Source organism: Pimephales promelas, chromosome 9 (assembly GCF_988280905.1).
Source record: "Pimephales promelas chromosome 9, fPimPro1.hap1.1, whole genome shotgun sequence".
In the NCBI taxonomy this organism is placed as follows: Eukaryota; Metazoa; Chordata; class Actinopteri; order Cypriniformes; family Leuciscidae; genus Pimephales; species Pimephales promelas.
This window is the reverse complement of record NC_142777.1, coordinates 5,640,540-5,649,760: the sequence shown is the minus strand read 5'-3', so window position 1 is coordinate 5,649,760 and position 9,221 is coordinate 5,640,540.

Here is a 9,221-nt window from a genome sequence, read left to right as displayed (position 1 = left end):
CTTGGTTACAAGGTAATTTGTGATATCAGAAACAGCGATTTCAAACCGCGTTTTTATCTTAGATCACTGCAGTTTTGAGAAGAAATACTGACTTATGAATATGACTTGTGAATTTGCACATGGATTGTCTTGAAGCATATTAAAAACACCTCGACATATAAACAACATTAAAAACTTGATTTTTATCACAGGGGGACTTTAATCAAATTTATATAAAAAAAAATGCCATTGCATTATGAGGAACTGCACATTTATCTGTCATTTCATGCATGTGTGTACTGTTACAGAAGTTTACAGAAGTCTATAACTGAAACTGTGCTGGTCACTTTTTTATGAAAACAATAAAAACAAACAACACCATAAAATTATATGAATGTGGAATCACACAACTTGTGCACTGTATTACAGTATCGGTTACACTTTCCATCTTCCCACTTTCAATTTAATTCATAACATTACTGTGTAATTATAGATTTAAGTACTGATTAATATTAATCAACTACATGTACTTATCATAGGTTTATAGGATAAAGGTTTGATCTATAGTTAGCACCATGTAATTATGCACCATTTACATGTATTAGTTTAGTAAATACATGTAACAAGGACACATTCAAGTAAAATGTTACCAACACTGAAACTACTTCTGGCGCTATATGAAACCTTGAATAGACCTTATTCAGAGCAGCGCCATGACAGGTATGAAAGTGAGGCTGTGAGGGATCCCAGATAGCAGACTGACATTGAATCAACGTGGAAACATGACATCGAAACAACGTTGATCTGACATTGTTTTGCTCATCGAATTAACGTTGAACCAACGTCAGACGCATCATTCTTTCAAAACTAACGGAAAATCAACTTGAAATCAACGCGTTGTTTCAACGTTATGAAAGCAAACCAATTTTCGATTTTCATTTAGCTTTGAAGAATGCCGCGTCTGACGTTGGTTCAACGTTAATTCGATGAGCAAAATTAACGTTGTTTCAATGTCATGAGAGACGTCGTTTCCACGTTGATTCAATGTCAGTTTGCTGTCTGGGATAGACTTACCGTGTTTCCAATGGCATCCGCTGTAAAAAGCTGAATAAAGCGTCTAGATTACTTACAATTTTCCACAGCTTACATTGTTGGGAGTTTTTTGTCAACTGACATTTCTTGGAAAGATATTTTTCCAGTGTTTCATGAGCAGAACAATCCGAAAACGCATTAAATAACAGTACAGCCCATTGAAGAGATGCAAGTCTATCCCTCACAGCCTCGCTTTAATTCTCACTAAAAATCAAAGATGGCGCTGCCGTGAATAAGGCGTATAGCTGTTCATTTTAAGTGCATGAATAACCTGCACAGTTTTCATATATTTTTAAATTTATAGTCCACAGAAGAAAGCAAGCCTGACAGGTTTTAAATGTGAGTAAATGTGAGTTGACATTTTTGGGTAAACTATTATGTTTGAAGAGCATGTTTGTATCTGTCTGTGTCTTACTGTGCCATGTTTCCAGTATCTCCAGCGTGTGTTGATGAACCCAGGAGGAGACACTTGAAAATTCAAGAAAAGAGAAATACGGAGTTAAAATATAGAGTTAAGCAGGGCATGAAGGCTTTACTATGTTTATTAGTATAAATACATTTGTTGAAAAAAGATTTTGTCTTAATGCACAATTACAATTTGCACTAGTGGTGAAATTTGTAATATATGTTCTTGAGAAAGACTCACATGTCACCTTTAATACAGTACACTTCCAATACACAAAAACCTTTAGCATAAAGTAGACCCTAAACAACAATACAAAGAAGAGTCATCCTGTAGTGTACTGTAAAGTTGCAAATGAGCACGACTAAAACATTTTTTAATTAAAAAACCTTTGTTTGAGGAAAATCTTTCTCTCTTTTCTGCACTTGTCTTCTGTTTTAAGTATGCATGAGGAAGTTTAGTAAACAGATCGTTGACTTTATCCATTGCAATGCTCTGAGCCTAACCCCTTTACTGTCATTTCTCTGGTACTCAATAGAGTGAAGCAACGAAACCTGAGCAGACCCTGGGCTAATTTTGTTGTGCCTTCTGTGTGTTGCATTTAGAAACACATGGTGTAGGATAAATCTTTCACCCTGGTTTGGATTTAAAAGTGCCATCTCAAAAACAAAAAAAACAAAAAAAAAACTTGTTGGTCTAAGTTAATAAAATTGAGTTGAATCAGTTCAATAGACTGATTTAAACTTAAACTAGGGTAGTTGTACTGATGTTTAAAATTATTCTTAATTCATTGAGATCACACGAATTTCATTTGACGTATTCTGTGAGCGTTATGGCTTAGAGGACAGCATCTATCGCCCAACTATCCATCTTTAAAGGGTAACTAAACCAACCAACTTTTTTTAGTTAATGATCTGTTAGAATGGGGCTTTATTAGTGCTGATCATTGATTCAAGTAACTTTTTTGCAACATGACATCATGACTTTTGCATAAACATACACGCCACTTTCGAGTCAAGTGGCGTGTTATCTCTACGCATTTTGAGCTATCCGCGTGTATGTCTACGCCATTAACGTCCGCGTCATTCCGCGTGTCTGTACACGCAGTCAAATCTCCAGTCATAAATGCCATTAACCCCAGTGACGGTTAAGTTTAGGGATGGGGTTGAGGTAAGTCATATCTTTTTTTTACCTCGGATGGTAAGGGAACAGTCATAAATGCCATTAACCCCAGTGACGGTTAGGTTTAGGGACGGGGTTGAGGTAAGTCATATATTTATATAACGTTAAGTCAACGGCGTTCATAAACACGCTGAAAGGCGATTATGCGTCTTGATAGCACGGCAAAAATGGAAATACGAATTGGCGTGGCATACACACGCTACTTCATGAGATCAGTCTGCTTTTTTGACATTTGTGTATAAAGTAGGGTTGGGCCGATGGACGATATCATCATCCATTGTTATGGCTGACAGACATCATGATGTTTAGACGGCATCGGCGTCCGTCTTTGGCTCAGTGAAACCACACAGTTTGAATCTGGCAGCTATGTCACGTCACTGTACATTTGCTATGTGCTCAGCCGAAATCGCTGATGAGATATAGTGGAAAATATCTAGTGAAAATGAGAATATTATGAAAATACCCCCCTCCCGATGTCATCGTCCATCGCAATGTTTCACTTTAGACATCGTCTGATGCCAAATTGGTTGACATCACCCAACCCTAGTATAAAGTGTTTTAATTCTACAATACATGGTATAAAAATGTCTGAGTGTTGCCCTCTTCAGTTTGTACAGTGGCAACTGCAGTTGAATTTTCCTATTGGATGTTTGCCGTTCTTCGTGACGTACAGTAAGAAGATTCCAGCTCACCACGCCCTTGGTACGAGCTACCACGCCCTCGCCAGTTTAAAAACCGTCTTGTTTCGTCAAAACCACTGCGAGTCAAGAGTTGGAATTATGAGTATTGAAAACGATCAGGATAGAGTATTGTAGCATTTATTTAGCATTTATATAGTTATTTATATTATTATGTGTAGCCTAGTTAGTTAGAAGCATTTACAGTTAGGATAGCTTCTACAGTTCAAGAAGCTTTCCAAACGGTTCAAGGTCCAAAAGACACTTTCAGTACAAACTGCAAACTGTTTAAAGGGCTTTAAACGATTCCAGACAATAAATAAGGGTCTTATCAAGTGAAATGATCGCTGATTTAATAAATAAATAACAACGTTTAAGTGTTATAAGCTCAAATGTTCGCCTTGCTCTGTTCTGTGAAGCACGTTTGTGACTCTCCTGTTCGAACTCGTTCATCAAAATGAACAAATCTTTTTCCGAGTCATTTGGTTCATTCAGTGAATGAAACCAACGAACTGACTATGAAAAAGATTCGTTCATTTTGATGAACGAGTTCAAACAGGAGAGTCACTCTTTTCATGAAAACTTTTCTTGGGATCATTATGTTCACAACTTAATACATGATGTAACTGTGTGATTTGTATATGAACATTTTTTTAAATACATTAGTCACCTCTGATAACAGATCACTCTAAATTGTAATGTGGACTTCTTTCTGTAAAGCTAGACGGATACCTATTGTGAAAGGTGCTAAACAAATAAATAAATGTGAATTGATATGAATTGACTGTTGCCACCCACAGCACCACAAGCTTCATTCTTTAGCACAATGGTAACAAAACAAAAACAGAAACTTGTCAAATGTCAAACATAACTGAACATTTAACATTAACAGGTCTTTCCCTTCACTCAAAACACATTAGTACTTAATTTCAAAATCCAGCCCAAATATGGGAAATAGAAATCCACTGCCCAGTTTCAGTCAATGCAATAAAAATGATTCATACAGTCCCAATACAAATGGATTTAGTTAACTTAACATTTGACACATTTCGTTTTATTTGGCGTAATAAAATTGAGTGCAAATGACAACTAAGTAAAAATGTAAAAATTTGTGTTGCTTTAGCTCATTTTAGTTAAGTAAACTGAGCAAACAGCTAAAACAATTTTTTGAGGATTTATCAGATTTATCTGAGTCATCTTCAAGGGATACTAATAAAAATGATCTTGTAATAATTATCATTATTGTTTCCACACATTACCTCAGATAGTATTATTGTATAGTGCATTCATTTAACTGGTAAACCTTAAAAATGGTTCCATTTGCTATAAAAAAAGATTTACAGTCCGGAGGGGGGAATCCACAATGAAATACATTCCATGGAAGTTCCATAAAGAAACTATTTATTATGACAATCGGGCTGGTGCCTTAAATCTCACAAAAGCTATGCTGTTGGAAAAGCTCAAATGAAACATCAAGAACGCCAAAGAACCAAATGGAAACTCCATTTCCCATAAGAACAGGGTTCTGCAAAGAATAGCTGAAAATGTTTGTCAAATGTATTTCATGATGGGATAATATAAAAATATCAAAAATATGTAGCCCTACATCAAAGACTGTATTCTAGTACACTTTGTCTGCTTACTACTTTAACCAACTGGATTATTGTTTTGCAGATATTTCCTCACAAAATAATCTGGATAGCCTTTTAAAGAGTAGACTGGAGTTTTAGCACCTACAGATGTTTCAGTATCAGCACTGAAGCCATATATAGTTTTTGCACAACCATGTAAAACAACTCTTGGAGCAAATCAACATATGTCTAATTACACAAATATCCGTTCTGTCAAAGCAGCTAATTATCCACCTCTCAGGCTAAGAAAAACGATTTCTTTGGATGTGTCCCACAACCTGGAGCCTTACCAGTGTATCCTGTTAGCGTGGGCTAAATTCCAACGGGCTGACAAAACCAAGGCTAACGGATGTTAAAAGACAAAAACCCACCTTGTTGCCCTTACCCTCTCAAAGAGAGTGCACAGCAAATCTTTCTTGCCCCCCTCTTTGACAGGATGTCTTCTACCCGGTAAAAGAAATGGAGACAGGCACTAGACTGAGCTATTGGTAAAGAGATTCACTAGCTTGACTGCAGGTTGTCTGGGTAGGTATAAGGTGCAGAGTAAAGTAAGGAAGTACGTTCAAATCTCATCTCACGTTACAGTCTGTCCATCTGACACAGCTGACTCCACAGTAAACGGGTGAACCAAACACTTCAGTGTCAAATATAGACCACACTGATGCACTCGGGCTCAGGGATAGAAATAACATATGCAAGAAGGTCTTGTCCAGCCCACTTCTTGGGGGATTGTACCTTACCACCATCACCAATCATGAAAGAAAAATATAATATGATTCTAATCAGAACCATCAAGCCCCAGTATGATAGCATTTAAAGTGAATTCTTTGGGTGTATTCCAACCGTCCATACACACGAGTTCACTCATTTTTCATTGTGCACGACCACCACGACTTTATTAGTACTTCACATGTTTTTAGTATTTTATATTGTATTTAAATATTCCTCTCATAATCCTAATAAACTGGGCTCATTTACCTCTTTGCAGATATGCAGATCATCCACACCTGTGTCTCATCACTTGCTAATCAAATACTGCACACTGTATAGACCCCTTTTGCGTCGACGTCACAGTTACGTCACGGCGCTAGCTGGAGGCAAAACAAAGTGAAAACTGGAGGCGGCCAATACAAACCAGCACAGATTCGGCTACATGAGGAGCTTAAATTATTGTTTCTATTATTAAATGTCATCTTCTTGTGTTATTTGGTGCAAGAATTGATGAAAAATGAATGTGCTGTATCTGGAATTTTTATTTCTAGAAAATATTCACATCATTAAAATCGCACCGTAATGTCACTCTTTACATTGTCGTGGTCTCTGTGCTGGCTCGGCAGAACTGCGGATCGCACACACAAGTCTTGTACAGGACCATATAGGCATCTAAAGATTTATATGCCCTCAGTTTCTCTTTACGGTAGGTGTAGAAGTCAGGCCACTCAACCGAGGTAACGTAACGTTAATCCTGTCAGATCGTCCATGCATTGAGTGAGTGTGTAGGCGGCTACGGGTCGGCCAATCTGGTTCTGTCCGTTAAAAATAACTTTTGGAAATAACAATCGCGGTCCTGGATACTGAGTGACCTTACACATTAAGATAAAATCGGATTTTCTCCAGTCATTGTTAAAAAAAACAAGCTAGCGTTAGTGAAGCGGCCAGAAGGATCGTTCTGCCTCCAACTAAGCTCCGCCCACAAAAAATCGTCACCATGTTTACCAACTGAAAAGGGGTCTATACTCACCACAATCTCTCTCTAAAGACTCTAAAGATTGACTTCAAACTCTCAGATCTTCGTCAATCTCCCCTGTGGTTATAATCTCCCGTCTGCTTCATTCATTCCTCCCGTATGGAACCATCATAATCAACAGATTCACTGATTGGATGGACCTCTGATCAGGTTAAGCTCAAAATCAGTTTCCTACTACTGTCGATAAAGATCCTACTGCTGGGTTCAACCTCTTCCTTTGTGTGTTTACTCCTATACAAAAGGTGAAACGACTCCAGAGGTCTGGAGAAGAGCTATGTGGAGGAGCTCTGAAAACGGCGCCATTTACAGTAACAGAGGTTCAAAGATGGATGTTGTCATGGTCTTGGGACCAAAGATAGCCTGTGATAATTTTCTGCAGTGTACGAAATTCAGCATGATCGTCTCATCGTGTGTTTGCTACTACGATCTACAGGTACTCTTCTGACAATACAAATACAGCATGAAATGGTGGATTGATCAACACGACATGGCCCTAAAACTTCAAACTACTTACCTCAAGCTCATTTGGCCTCTTTTTCCCTAGCCATGACCGCATCCATATTCTCCATACTCTCCTATACTATCTTGCATCGTAGCCTACGATACAATAGGTGTCACCATCGTAAAGTCTACATACATGTATACAAATACATTCAAGTATAATAATAATGAATAATACAATTTCTTGACAATTCTTAGATTTGGCGTGAGGCTTAGGCTACAAGGGCAAAAATTGTCTATATTTTTGAGGCAAAAATCCCCCTACACAATCATGTAGTTCAAAAGTCAATGAGTCATCATTAACCCCTTAAAATCATATTATGTTTTATTAACGTAGTTCGAAAGACGACATAAAAACTTTAATTCTGGCTCCTCAGTGGACGTCTTTTCAACGTCCCACTTTTGTGACAAAGACGTTGAAAAGACGTCTTTTGGACATCATGTTGTTTAGTGGGCAGTCTGTCTAATGTTGGTCCACCAATAGATTTGAAATATTTTTGTAGTTTTGGCCAGATTACTAGTTTTGAATGAGTGATCTGAAAGGATTTCAGACCGAAATGAACGGGTCCAGATCGGATCCGGATACAATCTGCCGCGGATCTAGTCTGGATCCGCAATCCTTATCGAATCAACCTTAATGAATTAAGTCGACCCAGCGTAAGTACATTAAATTGGAATAACATAATTGTATAGTAAGGAAATAAGGAACACGTCAAATGAGCTACTCTAGTGCCACCTGCAATCAGTAACCATAAATACTCTAGTATTTCTGTCACAGTGTCTGGTTGTGTTCCCTTGTTTGTCACTAGAGGTCTTCGTGTTTAAGGTGTCCTTCACTATTGACTTCATTTCCCAGCATTCTGTCTGTCACTGTCACTCATCAGTTCATCAGCACTCAGCTGTTTCCCGTCATCATTGTTCCCAGCTGTTCATTGTTAGTCTTGTTAGATCTGTGTATTTATTCCCTGTCTGTATTAGTATGTGTACGGATTCGTTGTTAGATGTCACCACTTCTTTGGTCTGTTTTTAAGTTAATTTGTTTCCTAGTTGGTTTGTGTTTTGTTTTCATGTTTGGTTTGATTATTTGGATTTTGACCCCTGCCTGGAAGACTACGATTTTGGATTGTCCTCCATAATAAACATCTGCAAATTGGATCTTCTGTTGTGACAGAACAAATCCGTCTACTCAAGATCCAGCAGTATGTTTTGTAATATCTCTTCCCCAGCCACCGAGTGGGAGAGAAGGGAATTTTTTAAGGGGACCCGATTGGTCAAGTTTCGCGGGACCCGTGGAGGTCACGGAGGAGGATTTAGTCGGGAGATGATCCCGTTTCCGTTGGTCACTGTTCCAGTGGTCCCGGTCCCGGTGGTCCCGAGTCCAGGGGTCCGGAGAAGGAGAAGGAAGAGTCACGTTCCTACTGCCCAGTCGGAGACTGTTCACGTCCCGTCTGCCCAGCGAGAGACTGTTCACGTCCCATTTTCCCAGCGAGAGACTGCTCACGTCCCGTCTGCCCAGCGAGAGACTGTTCACGTCCCATTTTCCCAGCGAGAGACTGCTCACGTCCCGTCTGCCCAGCGAGAGACTGTTCACGTCCCATTTTCCCAGCGAGAGACTGTTCACGTCCCGTCTGCCCAGCGAGAGACTGCTCACGTCCCGTCTGCCCAGCGAGTGACTGCTCACGTCCCGTCTGCCCAGTGAGAGACTGTTCACGTCCCGTCTGCCCAGCGAGAGACTGTTCACGTCCCGTCTGCCCAGCGAGAGACTGCTCACGTCCCGTCTGCCCAGCGAGAGACTGTTCACGTCCCATCTGCCCAGCGAGAGACTGTTCACGTCCCGTCTGCCCAGCGAGAGACTGCTCACGTCCCGTCTGCCCAGCGAGAGACTGCTCACGTCCCGTCTGCCCAGCGAGAGACTGCTCACGTCCCGTCTGCCCAGCGAGAGACTTCTCACGTCCCGTCTGCCCAGCGAGAGACTGTTCACGTCCCGTCTGCCCAGCGAGAGGCTGTTC